The sequence below is a fragment of the Magnolia sinica genome, chromosome 9 (genome assembly GCF_029962835.1).
Source record: "Magnolia sinica isolate HGM2019 chromosome 9, MsV1, whole genome shotgun sequence".
In the NCBI taxonomy this organism is placed as follows: Eukaryota; Viridiplantae; Streptophyta; class Magnoliopsida; order Magnoliales; family Magnoliaceae; genus Magnolia; species Magnolia sinica.
Genome location: NC_080581.1, coordinates 78,708,854 through 78,725,836, shown reverse-complemented (window position 1 = coordinate 78,725,836; position 16,983 = coordinate 78,708,854). Strand labels below are relative to the sequence as shown.

Sequence of the window (16,983 nt, the reverse complement as noted above, 5' to 3'; positions counted from 1 at the left end):
TTTTATCTGAAACAATATCCAAAAGTTGTCAGAAGGCCACTCTTGGGATATTTAATTGGAACGCCGTAGGTACCAGGGTAATTTGATCAAACTTCGAGGTCATTACAGTCAAAATCCCTTAAAATACCCATTTGGGGCTTTGACTTAGCGCCCAAGCTGTTGGTCTGACTTGATAATTATCAAGATTGGAAGATCACAACGCTTCAACCAATGTCACAAGATTAGTGATGTATGCCCTACTTATAGCCACCATCTCCCACCTCTCCACATATTCATTTTGAGAGAGAGAGAGAGAGAGAGAGAGAGAGAGAGAGATGGGTTTTTATCTGTTACTTCAGCTCTTCTTGCTAGCAGCAACAGTAGAAGCATTATCATCACAACCTCTAGTAACAACGAAGCCCGGCTGCCCCAACAAATGCGGAAATGTTAGCATTCCCTACCCGTTTGGCATCGGCGATGGCTGCAATATTGGAGGAAGCTTCAGTATCTCCTGCAACACCACTTTTCAACCTCCAAAACCATTCATGGGCAAGCTTGAGGTTCTCGACATAACATTAATCTCTGGCCTAATGAGAATCTTAAACTATATAGGCTACCGGTGCTACACCAACACAGGAAAGTTAGACCTCGTCTGGAAGAATTGGATGAACTTGTATGAAAATCTGCCGTTCACGTTCTCAGAAACCCATAACAAATTGACAGCCATCGGCTGCGATACCATCGCCTCCATCACCGGCTCATGGGGCCGTGATTTCAAGAGTGGTTGTATGTCATTTTGCAATGACAGAAACAGCGTCATCAACGGTTCCTGTTCTGGGATTGGATGTTGCCAAACAGCTATCCCAAATGCTTTCAAGAGTTTTGAAGTGACTCTTGATAGTGTCTCTAACCATAAAAATGTTTCCAGTTTCAATCCATGTAGCTATGCATTTCTGGTGGAGAAAGATGCATTTAGCTTCAATGAATCGGATCTGATCGGTTTTAACTTCTTGAATAGAAGTGAATCCGTTCCAGTGGTGCTTGACTGGGCTATTTCAAATGAAACATGCGAGATGGCACGGAAGGACTCGGCCAGCTTCGGTTGCGTGAGTGAGAATAGCACCTGTTATGAATCGACTAACGGTTACCGGTGGAATTGTTCTGAAGGTTATGAGGGGAATCCTTATCTCATTGGAGGGTGCCAAGGTATGATTATCCTTTCTAAGTCTATTTATTATCACGTGAAAATGCTTAGTCATTATGTAGCTTTGAAAATGAGGTGGATTGGACAAGCATGCTAAGTCCCATCATCATCGATCTCGAATGTAACTTGGATCCAATCCAATCTTCTAAGGTAAGGATTGTCCATCACGTGGTTGATGGCCCATCTTGTGGATGAGAAGGCATTCAATTTCTATACATGATATCTCAATAGAAGTGAGCTTTCCAGTAGTGCTTGACTTGACCATCGGTGATCAGATGGCTCAAATCGATCTCATAAAGAATATCTATTACCATAATTAGCCTAGTGGCCCGGGTTTTCTGTGCAATTGCTCTCAAGGATACTAGGGGATCCTTAATCTCCTTGCAGGGTGCCAAGGCATGGTGATTCTTGCCAAATTGTGAAAATGAGGTGGATTGGACAAGTCAACAGTCCGACCATTGATCTGAACCGTACATTCAGTCCAATCCACCCTTTGAGTGACACCCAAAAGAAAAATCACATTGACCCAATTACTCTTACCATCTGATCAATAGCTTTAAATCTTACCTTTTGGATACAAACTAGACAGTCCAGACAGTGAACCCAACCTTCGGTTGCTAAAATCTCATAAGAATCACTTCGAACTAATGATCCTAACCATCCAATTAATGTGATGTAAATTACTGACTTGTTCCTATTGCTTGTGATGGCTGATTTGTAGATATTGATGAGTGCAAGGAGAATGACGTGAAGAAACTTTGTCAACAGAATTGCATAAATTTGCCAGGGAATTATTCTTGTTCGTGTTGGAAGGGCTACCATGGACTCTACGATGATCAAAGAGAATGCATTAAAGACACAAATAAATTTCCAGCCGTCGCTGTTGTTTTAGGTAATCCCTCAATTCCAATTAGCATAATAGTTCAAGAACTCGTTGGACGACTAGAAACCTGGTCCACTCAACTCGGCATAAATTAATATAGATAGACTCAATGAGATAGTTCATTATTGGGTTCTATCTCAAATTTTTAGTTTGTTCTTCTCTTGAGTTGTTCCCAAGTCAAGTAGTATTTCATGATTTTTCACTCATCATTATATATATATATATATATATATATATATATAGTGTTGGTCCCCTATGAACCGTACCACACAGAATTTATGTGTGAGCCTTCATGTACGTTGTAGGATGAGGAGAGCGGCTGGGATTCCACTTTCTTGAGAGAGAGAGTCTTCCTGCACTCATGGAGAGAAATTTGGAATTGTAAGAGGATCTAGGGCCAAAAGCCCATGAAGATTATGCGAAAGGATTTTGTGTGGGGCCTATCATGATGTTTGTGGTAAATTCAACTTATCCATCCATTTTTTGAAATCATTTTAGGTTATGCGACCAAGAACGAGGAGGTTCCAAAAATTAAATGGGCCACATGAGAGGAAACAGTGGGAATTTAGTGGCCACCGTTGAAATTTTACGGTGTTGAGCCCATAATTGAAGCACATGAGATCAATTGGATCATACCCTTTATAGGCTCCATAGTGATGTTTATTTCTCATCCAACATGTTCATAAGATTATACAACATGGATGAAGGTAAACACAAATATAAGCTTGATTCAAAACTCGTGTGATTCTCAAGAATTTTTTGAAAGGTGGATGTTCAATTCAACTATTTCCAGTGGTGTGGTCAATTTGAACATTTAATATGCCTGATTTTTTGTGTCAATCCCTAAATTTATTTGATAAAATGAATGGTTGGAGAGGATAAAATACATAAATCATGGTGGACCCACGGAGTTTACTTAGGACGTAGGAGTCTGGATCCTCCGTTTGCGAAAGCAAACTCTCCGGGCGCAGATTAGATACTGAAAGGGTGAGAAGCGAGACTTGCTACTAAGTGACGTCACCAATTTCCATGGGCCCACCATGATGTATGTTTTGTATCCACACCTTTCATCCATTTGGAGAGATCATTTTAAGGTAATATCCAAAGAATAAGCTAAATCCAAATCTCCAGTGGACCCAGAATACCATTAAAAACTTCTAAAGGCCAATTGAGCGTTGGATCTATGCGGTGGGTATCCTTAGCACTGCTGCTTCCTGTGGTGTGGTCCAATTGAGCGTTGGATCTATGCGCTAAAACGATACGGAAAAATGAAAGAACGGGCAAGGGAAGTACCTAATCCGTGCCCGAGAGGGACGCGGAGGAACGAAATAGGATTGCGTACTCAGTACTTACTGAGTAAACTCAGTTGGGCCTACTATGACTGTATGTGGATTATCCACACCGTCCATCCGTTTTTTGAGATCATTTTAGTGGTTGAATATAAAATAAAAATATTCCCTAATCTCAAGTGGACCACACCATAAGAAACAATGCAAATAATGACTTACACCGTTGAAACCTTGCTTGGGCCCACAGTGATTTTTATTTGTCATCCAACCTGTTCATAAGATTACATAGACATGGATGAAGTTAAAAAAGAAATATCAAATTGATTCAAAACTTCTGTGGGCCCCGGTGAAATTTTCAAGGGTAGAATTTCAATTCATACTATTTCCCATGGTGAGGTCCACTTGAGATTCAGATATATGTCATTTTATCAAGTCATAAAAGTATCTTTTAAAATGGATGGACGGAGTAGATAAAATATGCAAATCACGGTGGGTCCCACAGAGTTTACTCAGCATGCTTAGCGTACTAAGTTACTCAGCGTTCCTCGAACGCGGATGGACGCGGATTTCCTGCTAAAGCCTTCGCAGGATGTTCCTGCGCTGGATGCTAGGCGGGTCCACCGTGATGTTTTTGATAAATTCATTCCATCTATCTGTTTCCCGAGCTCATTTTATGATATGATATTGAAAATGATATGGATTCAAAAATCAAGTGGGCCATACAAGAGGGAAAACTGGGGAAAAAGTTTTCTACGGTTGAAACTTTCTTAGGCTCAACCATGTTTTTTATATGCCATCCAAACGGTTTATGCCATCTAAATGGTTTACAAGATCATTCCCACTGGGATGAAGTGAAAACAACAAAAAAATTTAGCATGATATGAAACTTCCATGGCTTAAAAAAAATATTTCAACAATGGTGACTGAATCAAAACTGTTTCCTCTAGTGGGGCACACTTGACTTTTGTATCCATCTGATTTTCTGTAGCATATCTTAAGATGATCTCAGAAAATGGATGAACGGGTTGGATTTATCAAAAACATCATAATAAGCTCCACAAAAAATACTTGTACATGATCTTTATCAAAAAGACTTTCACGTGGGTCTCTCGGGTAAAGTATTTTCTTGAAAGACTCTCTCTCTCTCAAGGAAGTAGAATCCCAGCCACTCTTTTTTATCCTACGGCGTACATGAAGGCTCGCACATAAATTCCATATGATAACGTTAGTAGGACATCTTCACATCAAACCTATTCCTGGTTTTTTTTTTTGTCAGGAGACGCCGAATTTGTAAAGTTTGGGTGCGGCTCCCCTTTTGTGTTGCCCACCTGAAGATGGAATATATACAGTTTCTCAAAAAAAAAAAAAAAAAAAAAAAAAAAAAAAAAGAAGAAGAAGAAGAAGAAGAAGAAGAAGAAGATGAGAGTGCCCACCTCGATGCATGCATTGTATATCTATACTGCCCATCTGTTTTTACAGATTATTTTAGTATACCGTGCCAGAGAAGAAATAAATACAAATTTCAGGTGCGCCACCGGAGGAAACAGTGGTCATTAAACACCAACCATTAAAAACTTCCTAGCATCTAACGTAATGTTTATTGACTATCCAACCAGTTGATAAGGTTACACAGATCTCTAGAAAACGAAAAAAACACAAATATCATCTTCATACAAAACTTTTGTGCCCCCAAAATGTTTTTAATGATCAATAACTGTGGTTTCCAATGGTGTGGTCCACCTGAAATTTTCTTCTTCTTGGGTTTTGAGACCATGGCCTAAAATAAACTGTAAAAACAGATTAACGGTGTGGATATACAATGCATACATCAAGGTGGGCCTATACCGTCACCCACATAGCTGGTTTGCCGTAGCAGGAAAGTCGATCACGAACCAAGAAAAAATAAAATAAAAATCAGGATTGGCAAATTACCTAAAAAGTTAGGACGTTCCATATATCCCAAGAGTGACCTTCTGAAAATTACTTGGACCAAAATACCCTTGTCCTTGTGTCAGTAGTTGTATGGTTTTCTAGGGAGTAAGAAGTTACATCTTATTTAATGCTAAGAAAGTGATGTATATGGAACCCTTTTTTTACGCATGGGCAAGGACCAAACTCGACCCTTTTTTTACGCGTGGGCAAGGACCAAACTCGTGGGGCCCACATTGACGTATGTGTATAATCCATGCCACCCATCGTTTTTAGTGTGTCATTTTAGGGCTACCACCCAAATATCAGCCTGATCCAGAGCTCTTGTGGGTCACATAATAGAAAATAATGGTGACAATGAAATCTATTGTTGAAACTTTCTAGGTTCACTATGATGTTTGTTAGAAGTGGACATTGCCTAAGTCAGGACTTTTTGGGCCCACGCCGAGCTGGCCGACAAGGTAGACGGAACGGATCTCCCTATTGTTGGCCTTCGGCTATTGTACCAATGGTTATCCTGTCATTTGGAAGTCAAAGAAGTGAACATGTAACAACCGCAACCCATATAATACGAGAACCACGACCCATATGGGCCTTGAAGTATGTGTATAATCCATGCCGCCCATTCATTTGCCGTGTCATTTTAGGGCTACGACCCATATAAGATGACAACCACGACCCATTTCACATGCGAACCATGACCCATGTTAATAACTACTATCCATGATAACCATGACTCATTTAATATGAAAACCACGACCTATTTAACATGACAACTATGACCCATGTAATATAACAACCACGACCCATATTACATGACAACTACGACCCATTGTTCGTCATATCCACGACCCTTCCCTTTAGATTTAGCATGACACTTCGGAATCAATGCCGCATGATAATAACTATGATCCATGACAACCACGACCCATTTAACATGACAACCACGACCCATTATTTGTCATATTCACGACCATTCCCTTCGAATTCAGCGCGACCCTTCGGAATCAACACTACATGTTAATAACTATGATCTATAACAACCACGACCCATTTAACATAATAACCACGACTTATTTAACATGAAAACTATGACCATAATTACAATATAATATGAAGAACAGTTCTCTTCAATGGGCACCCAACGAGCTGAAAAACTCCATTAAGAATGTCTTGTTTTAGCCTGATCAAAACTCTGTTGAGAAGGTTAGGCTTAAACAAGACATTCTCAACAGAGTTTTTCAGCTCGTTGGGTGCCCATTGAAAAGAACTATTCTTCATATTGTATTGTAATTATGGTCATGGTTGTCATGTTATATGAGTCATGGTTGTTACGTTATATAGGTCGTGGTTACCCATGGAGTTGTGGTTGTTAGGTTATACGGGTCGTGGTTGTCATGTAATATGGGTTGTGGTTGTTACGTTATATGGGTCGTGGTTGTCATGTAATATGGGCTAGCGACTCCATGGAAATTCTCAACAAAGTTTTTCAGCTCGTTGGGTGCCCGTTGAAATTGTCGAGTTGCCAGAGTTCGAAAATTGTGTTCAGAATTTTCTGTAGAGGCCATTAATCTTTAGGAAGATAGTCAACTTCCCTGAGGAAAGGAAAGAGATCACCCATAAAGGAAGAACGCAAGAGGGACTTGATGGCTTCTTTGAATATCTCCTCCATTATTTTGATTGAAAGAGCAAAGAAATTGATGGATGTTTAAGGTGTTGCAATAAGGATTCTAGTTCAGATTGACTTGTTAAAGTAATTTGAAACCCAAATACCACTTTTATAGGTTGGTCAACTAATGGTTAAGGCGCTGATTCCGAATGGTCATGCTGATTTTGAAAGGATTATAGGGAAGTAGCGACATTAATGCGATTTCCTGAAAAAAATGGTCGCACTGAATCTGAAGGGAAGAGTAGTGGTATGACAAACAATGGTTCGTGGTTGTCATCCACAATGGATCGTGGTTGGTAACCATGACCCAATGTGTATGACAACAACGACCCTGTCATGTGATCGTGGTTAACATGCACGTTGGATAGTGGTTGTCATCCTATGTTGGATTGTGGATCAGGGGAAAATGGAGTGGCAACCACGACCCATATAACATGAGAACCACGACCCCTATAACACGAGAATCATGACCCATATAACATGAGAACCACAACCCGTGTTATATGGACCTTCTCAATAGAGTTTTTCAGCTCACTGGGTGCCTGTTGAAGAGAACTATTCTTCATATTATATCGTAATTATGTTCGTGGTTGTCATGTTATATGGGTCGTGATTGTTACGTTATATGAGTCGTGGTTTCCGATGGAGTCGTGGTTGTTATGTTATATGGATTGTGGTTGTCACTCAGCAAAAGTAATAACCAGTGATGATGAGACTGAGGAGGATGATAATATCCCCATTTGCAAACTTAAGTGGAAGAAACTTGCAGAGTCTTGTGCAGCTCTAAGTTTCTCTTCTACGTGGTTGTCATGTTTTAAGGGTCGTGGTTTTCATATTATATGAGTCGTGGTTTGCCTGGGTCATAGTTGCCATGTTACATAGGTCATAGTTGTCATGTTATATGGATCATGGTTGTCATGTTATATGTGTTGTAGTTGTCATGGATCGTAATTACTATGTTATGTGTGTCGTGGTTGTCATGTTATATGGGTCGCGGTTGTTGCATGTTCACCACGACACGTATAACATGACAACCACGACCCATATAACATGACAACCACAACCCATATAATATGACAACCACGGCCCATACCTCATGACAACCACGACCCTTACTGCATTACAACCACCTAATGCGACCTATACTACTATACAGATATTGTTTGCACGATATCTATGTATGTCATGTACTAATTTTGATGGACGGTAATGATCTTACAACCACGACCCTTACCACATTACAACCATGACCCTCATGGTTGTCATGTAATATGGGTCATGGTTCTCATTTCCTGTTCACACATTGCATGACAACCACGACCCATGCATGCACATAAGATCATTACCGTCCATCAAAGTTAGAAAAGTAACATGCCTTTCCATATCAAAGCTAGACTGGCATTTTTTGAATATGAGATAACTATTGATAGACCGCAGGAGCAGAAAATGCAGGTTATATGGGTCGTGGTTGTCATGAGGTAAGGGTCGTGGTTGTTATGTTATATCGGTCGTAGTTGTCATATTATATGGGTCGTGGTTGTCATGTTATATGCGTTGTGGTTGTCATGTTATATGTGTCGTGGTTGTCATATTATATGTGTCATGGTTGCCATATGGGTCGAGGATTGCATGGGTCGTAGTTGCCATGCTATATGGATTATGGTTGTCATGTTGCCTAGATCATGGTTGTGGTTTTCAACGTGTTCACTTCCTTTTCTACCAAATCATTGGTACCATAATTTAAGGCCCATAATAGGGTGATTCGATCCATCTACTCTGCTGGCTAGCTCGCTGTAGGCCCCAAAAGTTCTGATTTGGGCAGTATCCACTTCTATCCACCTTGTCGGTTAATATTTAGGCCTTACCTCTAAAATGACATGGCAACATGATGGGCGGCATGGATTATGGACGGCGTGGATGCCTTACTCCTAAAATGACATGGCATAGATTATGGACGGCATGAATGCCTTACTCCTAAAATGACACAGCAAAAAGGATGGGCGGTATGGATGCCTTACTCCTAAAATGACACGGCAAAAAGGATGGGCGGTATGGATTATGGATGCCTTACCCCTAAAATGACACGACAAAAAAGATAGGCGACATGGATTATGGACGGCATGGATGAAACACATAAGCACCGAGCACCAGCCATTGCCTAGTGGCAGGGGGGAGTAGCCAATCCGTCACTTTCTCGAGAGAGTAACTACTCCATCTCTCTAGGACTGTACGACTTCTGAACGAAGGACAGGGGCATTTTTGTCTGAAACAATATCCAAAGCTTGTCAGAAGGCCACTCTCGGGATATATGAAATGCAGTGGCTTTCTAGGTAATTTGCCCAAACTTCGAGGTCAGTACCATCAAAATCCTATCAGAAGTCAGCTCGCATGGGTTTGACTTTATTTACCACCGTTCCATTTTTCTTGCTAGCGTTCGTCACCATATTTCTCGAAATGACAAAACTATCCATGAGAAATTGTCACCATCCAATATTTCCTAACAACATTCGATTCACCTTAATGGTGAACAAGAGTCGTGATGTGAAGGATCTTACCATTCCAGAAGGTTGAACGTCAGATAATTAATGGTTCAAATCTATCAAAAGTTTTTTTTTTTTTTTTTTTAAATCAAAAGTAGCTTCCCAAAATTCATGATCATCAAAATCTTATGTACATAGATCACACCACAGGAAACAAGTGGTATGAAACATCCATCATAAGATTTCTTTTTTTTTAGGGCCTACCTTTGTTTATATGCCATCGAATTCATTCATCTGATGTTCATCATTAGATAAAAGAATTCCCAAAATCACAGTATTTCAAAACTCATGACTCTCTATAAAGGTCTTAGGCCACTGTTCAATAGACTTTTCAATGGTCCAGATCATTTTCCACAGTCATTGAATGGTCCAAATCATTGTGCATGAACTTTTAAATGTTTCAAATTGTCGCAACCATAGATGGATGGTTTTTTCCAACAAATATATATATATATATATATATATATATATATATTAAAAATTTACTTTATTTAAGCTGGGTTTGGTAGAAACATACATAGCCTTAATACTCACTTCCCTAGAAATTGAGAACTTTTAATCTTATTTTAGATTTATTTATTATTATTATAATTCTTTTAATTTGCCTTATTTTGGCCCTTCTCATGTGATATTTGTGGATGAAATGTCCCAAGTTGTTGCCAAGTCTGAGTTAGGGCAATATGGACCAAGTTGCCGCTCTATGACTTATTCATCATTATAAAAAGGCTCAACTCGGAGTTAGGGCAATATGGACCAAGTCACTCCTCTATGACTTATTCATAGTTAGAAAAAGAAAAGGCCCTTGTCATATTTCATTTTCAAGTCAGAAAATCCTCCTCACTTCCTAAGCTAAAAAATTACGAGATTAATCATTCCAGCAGTTATAGATCAAATTAAGGCCTCAAACAAAAACTCCTCAAATCACTTGAATCAAGGTTAAAAGTGCAAGTTTCAACAGTTAGAACAAGATTATTTACTTGCAAATTGATAAAGATGAAAATGAACAATAGACAACATGTAAAAATTGACACAGGGATGACCATGATGAGGTCGATCACCATCTTCCTTAGGGATAACTTCTCTGAATTCACAGGGTTTCTTTGGACTCCTCACAGAGATTTCCCGAGTCCACGAATGAAGAAATAGAAAATAATTTCTAATAATTTGAAATAAATTAATCGATGAAAAAAAAAAAAAAACGAATTTAAAATTCTTTAAATAGTGATATCAAACCTAGGAAGAAGTCTCAGAATCACAGTCCATCTGAAACTCCCTAAAATTCATAACTTATTATAAATAGTAAATATACTAATTATAGACGACCATGATTTCTACTAGACTTCATGGTTTTTGGACACAAATAGTAAGTGTTCAATTTGGCCCAACCATTTTTATCCTAATTTTTCTAAGCCCTTTTCATATCAGGCATGACTACTTAAGCACAATGGATCAATAGTTATGATCGAACTAAAACTTATTACAAATAGTAAAAATGAAAATAAAAAGGACTTTCAACCGTCGATCTGATAGAATCTCACAAATTCTGCATGGGCAAAGTTGGGTGGCTAAAGTAGCTTCTCCTAATGCAAAATTATATATGCCACATCAAATAACTCATTCCGGTTTGTGAGATATGCTTGTTTTAAGGTTCTAACGGTCATGATCACTTCCGCCTCCAACTGGGCCTTCTTTAGTCCATCTTGGTCATGAAAGTGTCCACGAACTGCTCTACATCAAAAATCAAATGGCCCGACTGTCCTAATGTATCATTTGGATAGTAATGAGAGGCTTCCACAAGTACAACAGACATGTTCTCAAATAATAAATTTTTAGTGGTATAAAAAGATCATTTTATTAAAACAAGCCTAATGTATATAGTTCTCATGTAGGCATATTATGAACATTTAATTCACTTACCTTTGAATGTCTATGCAGGCATTGGCTTAGGTCTCCTAGTTATAATCACTGGTAGTTCTTCCTCTTATTGGGCATGGAGGAAAAGAAAGCTCATCAAACTCAAAGAGAGATTCTTTCAACAAAATGGAGGTCTTCTATTACAAGAAAAGATCTCTTCTGGTCAATCATCCACTCAGCCATTCAAAATCTTTACTACAGAAGAATTGAAAAAAGCAACCAATAACTATGACAAGAGCCAAATTGTTGGCCAGGGAGGTTATGGTACAGTTTACAAAGGAATTTTACCAAACAACAAAATTGTAGCCGTTAAAAAGTCCAAAATAGTGGATGAGACCCAAATCGAGCAATTTATAAATGAGGTCCATGTCTCATCTCAGATCAACCATAGGAACATTGTGAAGCTCTTGGGTTGCTGTTTAGAGGCTGAAGTCCCCATCCTGGTGTATGAATTTATTTCAAATGGAACCCTCTCTCAGCATATCCATGGTGAGGGCTATGAGGGCTATGCTTCTTCAATTTCCTTAGAAAACCGTCTAAGGATTGCTGCGGAAACTGCAGGGGCACTTTACTATTTACACTCAGCAACTTCCACACCCATCTTTTACAGAGATGTCAAGTCTGCCAACATACTTTTAGACAATAATTTCATGGCGAAAGTGTCTGATTTCGGAGCTTCAAGATTAGTTCCGCTAGATCACACTTGAATAACGACATTGGTGATGGGTACGTGGGGATACTTAGATCCAGAGTACCATCAAACAGGCCAATTAACAGGAAAGAGTGATGTGTATAGCTTTGGCGTGGTTCTTGTGGAGCTCTTGACAGGCGAGGGGCCCATTTCTTTCACTAGATCTCAAGATAATAGAAGCCTTTCCAATTACTTCCTCACATCGATGAAAGAGAATCAACTCTTTGAAATTTTAGATGAACAGGTTCGAAATGAAGGGGAAGAAGAACAACTCATATCAATTGCTCAGCTTGCTAAGAGATGCTTGAAACTTAAGGGGGAAGAACGACCTACGATGAAAGTAGTTGTGGAGCTTGAGGGACTAAGAAGGTTTCATGAACATCCTTGGGAACCAAAGAAACATGAAGAGACTGAGAACTTGTTAGGTGAACCTGGACCTTCGCAGGGTTACACAAGCAATGCATCCTGCGAATATAGTGTTGATAGCCGCACCTTATCAGCACTAGCGATAGGGCGTTGATTAGCTTGCATTCCATTTCAATAAAGGAGTTGTTTGTTTTTCAATTATTTTTGTAATTTATTGTAAATAGATAATAATTACTTACCTGTATAATTCAGCCAGGTTGCTTTTTCAATGTTAAAACCCAGGGGTGAAAAAATGTGGGACCCACTGTGATGTATGTGGCTATCCCTACTGTCCATGCATTTCTTTAGCTGATCCAAAGTTCAAGTGGACCACATCACATGAAACAGTGGGAATGGAACCACTACAAGAAAACTGGACACTGCTGTTTAAACGCCCAGAAAACCGCCGGCAAAGATTTTGCCTGCGGTCAGGTAACAGCCGGGAAAGCCTGCATCGGTGAAGGCTTTACTGGCAGTCAGCTTCCTTTACTGGCGGTTGTGCTGGCCGCTGCTTCATGTGGGATTTACAGGCAGTTTATACGCCTTTCTAGTGGTATGTTGTGATATTCGAATTTTATAATGCCTACATATGGATGGACCTCATCATTGACCCTTTTGGTCAAGGCCCAACTGATTTCACATTCCTCTTAGGAAGTAGATAGTGCCTAGTGATTGTTTTCCTATAAAAAAAATATATGCCTACGTGGCCCTTTCACATGCAACCCAACACTCCTCCAACCTTCATGTGCATTTATTGGAACCATATGGTACACAACCTTCATCCGGGGACATTACAGGCCTTCTGGTTTCCCAAAGTGGGGCCCTTTGTTTGGTAATTCAGACCATTTGTCTGTTGCATCGGACCGTGGATGGATTGTGCCCCAAAAATCTCCTTGACAGTTTTCATCTTAACCATTCATTTGATGCCACTGAGTAAAAGGTTAGCATTAGGCATGCCACCTTATGTGCCGATGTGGCGCACGAATGTGCAAGCCAAAAAAATTGGTTGTTGCATGGGTAGGATAGGCTATGGCTTACAAAGCAACTTATAAGCAAGTAGATGGAGGCTTCTTTGTTTGATGTTGTAGCCATTTCCCTTCTCTACTCTACTAGAGCTGCCACGAATAATGTTTACAATAATAAATTGAATAGTTTCAAAAAAATAAAAATAAAAATAAAATCCATTGATCTAGCTCCCATTCATCCATGCCTAGAACCTGCAAAACAAAATAGCAAAAAGAAATTAATTGGTATCAGAGTTAGAGATTGGAATTCAACTCAATATTGCATCAAAATACATATTAAAGCTACAAGTTTAGTACAAATGAGTCAGATGAACATACATATTAAGAAGTTTATAGCTTTTTTGGGATGGCAGTGTATCGGACAAGCTGTTGTTTCCAAGAAACCTAAAAATCGCGATGATGAAATACATACATCAAAGAGAATTATGCAAAGAAAATTAGATTCAAGAAAGGTGGTTTGATTCTTACAAGTAAACAAGTAAACTTACCATGCCATGGCTTTGTAGGTGGAGATGCTATTGACTAGAAAGCCTGCAAATCACCTTGTGTGAAGATGTGTGACAATGTACTGATGTACCATGTGTTGAATGTGAAAATATGGCTAGACTCACCTGATAACCGCTGCCAAACATTACACGGAATGCATCGGAAAAAGCAAGCAAAGCAATTCTGTGGGCATAGAACCGTTTACCTGGAAAAGGAAGCATTAGCATTTAGAATGCCCTTTTTTCACCATATAAATTTTGGGACTTTCTAATAGGCAAATTATAATTCCAACATTTCTATCTAAAGCCCCAAAGAATGAGAGCATATAGACTACCAAATTGATTCAGTCAAGAATGATTTACAACCTTCAACTAGAAACATAACATCTGACAGTGTAGGATTGTTTATGCATTGTCCACCCAAATACACCTGCAACAAGAACTGCGTTTCAGCATGGACACGGAAAATCCGAACAAAAAACAAGACCTTTAAATTCAAAATCGATTCCCAAATATTCCTACATTAGGAAAAACTTTTTCAAACAGATTAATACAAAATGCAGACAGGATATTGGAGAGAGCGGATAAGACAGTGCATGCATTTTTAAGAACAAGAAATTGAGAATGCTGCAAAGCAAGTGACTTTCTTTAAAACATTTATTGGCAAGCAGAAGAAAACCAGAAAGTTTGCTCTATATGGCTAATAACTAATTGTACACATGGCAAAAGAAAAAATAAATAAATAAAATCATTGCATACAAAGTACAAAGAAGTCTGTTCTACATACCATGCTAATCAATCATATTGTGATAAAGGAAAAAGTCCTAATTTAACAAAAGCACTAGCATTAGAACTCTGTTCTAATTGTAGTACAAGGACTCCAAAACATTCTAAAATCATCAAACTATCCAATCGTGAGACTCCCATGTACAGCTCTATGGCTTCTAGATGCCATGAATTAATGTGTAGTCTCAAACATATCCCACCATGAGTAATATATTTCTAAAATTGGCCAAGAAGAAACATAGCTAATAGGAGGAGAAGACCAGTAATACACATATTATTTACATAGACAGGATGGGAAAGAGATTGCTCACAACAATAATTTTCTTTGGATGAATCACACAAAAAGGAAATCAGTGACGCCAACCAATATATCCACACCTAAAGTCAGTGAAGATCTGTTAGCAAAGTTCAAACATATCAATGTTGATGTATTACTGCAATGATTCACATTAATAATTTCATTTGCTAAATATTTATGAATTGTTTGCAAAGTGAAGCTGTGATCAAAATATTTTTAAATCGTGTGCTACTAACCTGAATAGATAAAACAGAAGGTTTCCCATTATGGAGCGAGCTTGAGAACTTTTCTTTTGAGATTTTCCAAATATGGAAATAGCTTCGACGTGTGAGATCCATAATACAGTGAAAATATTGCATCTACCCATTTTATGATATATATTGCAGAAGCACAATCATTGAATGAGAGCTGAATGGATGCTAGCTTCACCAACTCATTTCCAATGATGACGTGGATAGCATGGTATAGCTTTTCAAGGATCTATGAACACGACAAAAAAAATGAAAATTAATTCAGACTTTCTTCAGCAGATATTACAGAGCACCGAAAGTTCAAGAGAATTACCAAACTAAGAGAAAGTAAGAAAAGAGCAAAGTTCAAAGAAGATGACTCTGCTTCCCTTTGGAATTAAGTGTTTTTGTACATATAATTCATTGGAAAACATTATTATCCGTCACAAGTATTTAAATATTTGAGTGTGAATGAGTATTGTTCAAGAAATGAAAGAATCTTAGTATCTACGTGTATCATGATATACTACTCGAAAGAACTAATAGATAGCCATCAAAAGGTAGGCTAGTCCTATACTTGAAGATTTATTTACTTAAACCAAGTAGTAACCACCTGTGTGAATGTTGGTTGGGATCACTTGAGAGATCATTGGATATGCCCAGATTTTGCGGGAACAAATTATCGTTACTGCTTTTGTTTTGAAACGAGGCACCATGTTGCTGACTAGACAATGCAGTAAGTTCAATTGATATCCTGCATTTATTAGATGGACATATTTAAATCACTGCATTTAGATTGAAGAGGAAACCAGTGACAAAATCATACATCAGACAATGTCAAGGAAAGGAAAACCACCATCAAACACTTGCAATGCTCCTATAAAGTGCATCTCTATGTATATAAAGATTATATATCTAATGCCTGTAAGGATATTTTGTGGCCAGAAAGTTTTCCCTTTCATAAGCATCCTCTTTAACGGTCACCTTGAATGACATATGCTTATAAAATAAAATGACTATACTACAACAAAACTAAAAGGAAGGCAACACATAGATAAATCTTTTAAGAGATTCTGGCATAATCAAGAATGAATGGATTATCGTGCTCAAGTGTTATTTTCAAGTGGCTGAGTACAAGGGAGCAACCAACCCTACCTCATAATGGGTCAACGATTCAAAGGCGGAGGTCCATGCCTTTATACATGTGGTTCCAGAACCAGTGTACCTAGATGTTCCAATTTCCCATAAAATCTGCATAACACTCTTTGAAGCTTCAGAATATGCATAAATGAAATGCTTTTAGTGATTCTATCATCAAGATAAATGTCGACATCTGATAGCTAAGTGAACAAGAGTGCAAGTCTAACAAAAGCACTGACAGATGAAATTTAACAAATTACACATGAAGAAGAAAAAAAGCATCATCAAAAAAATATATGAGAAGACAACATGTATAGCAACTCTTTGTCACCAATTTAAAAAAAAAAAAAAAAAAAAAAATTTTACACACGCACACACACCACCACACACTCACACCATGGTGGGATTTCACCACCTATGGGTACTCGAACCCTCAACCAGGTGTTAAAACTCCTAAGAGTCTACCACCGGAGTAAGAGTAAGGACCCCTTTGTCACCAAATTTTTTTCAATGTGT

General features: G+C 38.5%; 1 long non-coding RNA gene and 1 pseudogene across 3 annotated transcripts; one reads left to right on the top strand and one right to left on the bottom strand.

Moving 5' to 3' along the window:
- The first annotated feature begins 281 nt into the window (after positions 1-281).
- On the top strand, positions 282-13,067 carry LOC131255202 (putative wall-associated receptor kinase-like 16; annotated as a pseudogene).
- Positions 13,068-13,422: 355 nt separating this feature from the next.
- Positions 13,423-16,761, bottom strand: LOC131255785 (uncharacterized). 3 transcript variants are annotated; one of them, XR_009176417.1, is made up of 6 exons: positions 16,478-16,761; positions 15,858-16,081; positions 15,334-15,456; positions 14,017-14,219; positions 13,847-13,912; positions 13,423-13,720 (listed from the first exon to the last, which is right to left on the bottom strand). It is a non-coding gene; the product is annotated as an uncharacterized LOC131255785 (long non-coding RNA). The 3 variants fall into 3 exon arrangements; XR_009176416.1 differs by having other exon boundaries at positions 16,483-16,756; XR_009176415.1 differs by lacking the exons at positions 15,334-15,456; positions 15,858-16,081; positions 16,478-16,761 and adding an exon at positions 14,380-15,327.
- Between the last annotated feature and the right edge of the window lie 222 nt (positions 16,762-16,983).